This window comes from Anomalospiza imberbis, unplaced genomic scaffold (assembly GCF_031753505.1).
Source record: "Anomalospiza imberbis isolate Cuckoo-Finch-1a 21T00152 unplaced genomic scaffold, ASM3175350v1 scaffold_119, whole genome shotgun sequence".
Lineage (NCBI taxonomy): Eukaryota > Metazoa > Chordata > Aves > Passeriformes > Viduidae > Anomalospiza > Anomalospiza imberbis.
Window position 1 is genome coordinate 217,501 of NW_027099583.1, and position 2,500 is coordinate 220,000.

General features: G+C 79.4%; 1 non-coding gene across 1 annotated transcript; it reads left to right on the forward strand.

The window, feature by feature from the left end:
- Nucleotides 1-1,445: 1,445 nt before the first annotated feature.
- Nucleotides 1,446-1,598, forward strand: LOC137465907 (5.8S ribosomal RNA). The gene has a single exon (XR_010994884.1). It is a non-coding gene; the product is annotated as a 5.8S ribosomal RNA (ribosomal RNA).
- Nucleotides 1,599-2,500: the final 902 nt, after the last annotated feature.

Sequence of the window (2,500 nt, forward strand, 5' to 3'; positions counted from 1 at the left end):
CGGCGGGTGGCGGGCGGTGGCGTTGCGGCTCCATTGAGGGGTGGGGAGCTACTCCCGCCGATCCCCTGCGGTGGTGTCCGCGGCCACCGGTCGCGCCCGCCGTCGCGGCGGTCGTCCCCGCCGCGCGCGCGCGTGCGGGGGTAGTCGCGCCGCGCCGGGGAGGGGCGCCCTGCCCCCCCCTCTTCGCGGCCCGGCCTCGGCGGAGAGGCCGCGGCGCGCGCGGTCGGCCGCGGGGCCGACCCGCTGGGCTCGAAACGGGCGGCGCCGGCAGAGGGCGCGCGCTCTCTGCCCTTCCTCAGCCGCGGGGCGGCGGCCGCCGGGGCCCGCCGCGCGCTCTCTCTTCTGGGCCGCCGCGGCCGTCCCGCGCGGGCGGCGCCGCGCCTGGCGCGGCCGTGCCTCTCTCCCCTCGGCGGCCTTCGTCTCGAACGCACCGGCGGCGCCGGCCGCCGGCCGGCCGTCCGCCCGCCCGCCCGGGGCGAGCGCTCGGCGGTCCCTCCGCGGTCGGAGGCCGGCGAGCGCGGGCGGCCCCGCGCCGAGCGGCGGCGGCGCCGCTCGGCCGGTGTTCCCGCCGCCCGCGGGCACGGGACCCTCCCCGTGGCCCTTCGCGACCGCGCGCGGTCCGAGGGCAGGGGTGGCGGGCGGCCGCGGGGGCGCTTCCGCGCCCGCTCTCCAGGTGGCGAACGAGGAGAGCGGGCGTCGCCCCCTGGCTCAGCGCCGCACCGCCTTCCGCCGGGCGCGTGCTCGCGGAAGGGGGCCCCCGACGGTGCGGGTGGACGGCGGTTCCCGGGAAGTGCGGCCCGCCGCGGCGGCGGGTCCGCCCTCGGGCAGCCCTCGGGCGCTCGCCTTCCCCCGGCGGGCAGCGGTCCGGCGGGGGGGGGCGCGGCGCCCGGCGGCGGGGCGGCGGTCGTCGCGTGGCGTCTCGAGCGCAGCAAGGCCCCTGGGGAGAGAGAGTCGGCCGCGCGCGTGGGCGCGGCGGCGCTCCGCGAGAGCCGGCGCGGCGGCGGTTCCAGGGGGGAGGCAAGCGCGCGCGCGGGGTCCGAGGGCCGCGCGCCGGCGCGTGGCGCCGCGCCGGCGAGGCCGGGTGGGCCACCGCGCTCCCGCGGCGCGCGCCGCGCGGCCCTCCGCGCGGAGGGCCGGGCCGAGCCCGGGCGCCTGGGCCGCCTCCGAAGGACGGCACACGTAGGCGGCGCCTCCCCTCGCCGGGCGGGGGGAGGCGGTCGGGGGCGCGGGTCCCCCCGCCTCTCGGCCGGCCTTGGGAGCGTTCCGTGGGGTTCCTCCCGTGTTCTTCTCGCACGCGCCCCCTCCGGGGTTTTCCGCGTTGCTCGTACGGTCGGAGCCAGGCCCCGCGCGGGGCCTCGGCGCCAGAGAAAAAAAAGGGGGGCCGCTCCGGGCGAGAGCGGCTCCCGGCCCCCCCGCGCGCGCGGGGTCGGTGCCGAAAGCCAGACAACTCTTAGCGGTGGATCACTCGGCTCGTGCGTCGATGAAGAACGCAGCTAGCTGCGAGAATTAATGTGAATTGCAGGACACATTGATCATCGACACTTCGAACGCACTTGCGGCCCCGGGTTCCTCCCGGGGCTACGCCTGTCTGAGCGTCGCTTGACGATCAATCGCCGCCCGGGGGCCGCCCCGGCGGCGCGGCTGGGGTCGCTTCGCAGGCCCGTCGGCCGCGGCAGCGGTTGCCGCGCGAGGGCCTTCGTCCCCCTAAATGCAGACTCGGGGAGCGCTCCGTAGCTCCCCGCTCCCGGAGCGAGCCGCTGGGGCGGAGCTCGTCCTCGCCGGGGCCGCACCGCCTGGCGGTGGCGGCGGCCGGGGAGTCGGAGCGAGCGAGACGGCGCCGAAGGCGCCCCGCCGAGGGCCGAGGGACGAGGGCGAGAGGGGAGGCGAGGCGCGGGCCTCGCCTCCGGCCTCCCCCCCGCGCGGGCGGCTGTCTGCGGGTGGGTACCGTGCGCGGGTACCGTGCCGCTGCCGCCGCGCGCGGTGCGCGGGGGGCCGGGGGCGGGGGCGACCCCCGAGGCCGCTCCTTCCCCCGCCCCCTTCCGTCGCCGTCTCGGGGCGTCAAGGGCGCCGTCGCTTTCCTCGCTCTCTCCCCGCCGAGGCCGTCGCGCGCCGCCCGGCCGGTCTTCCCCCTCGGGGCCGTCTCTGCCGCGCTGCCTTCTTTCGGTTCTCGTCTCCGGGACGGGGGTCTCCTCCTCCTCCGCGTCTGTCTCGCGCGCTCTCGGTCGGTCGGACGCTCTCGCCGTCTCCGGCTCGCCGGCTGGCTCGCTCGCTCTCTCTGTGTCTCCGGCGCGCTCTCTCTCTCTCTCTCTTCTCTCTCGCCGGCTTTTCCCCTGGCGCTCGCTCGGGCGCGAGGGGGGAGCGGGCGGGGGGGGGCGAGAGAGGGGGGGCCGCCGGGGGGCCCGGAGGAGAGAGGCGAGCTCAGTCGGGGAGAGGGAGGCCGTCGAGGGCGTACGGCAGCGAGAAGAGAGCGAAAGGGAGAGAAAGAAAGAGAGAGAGAGAA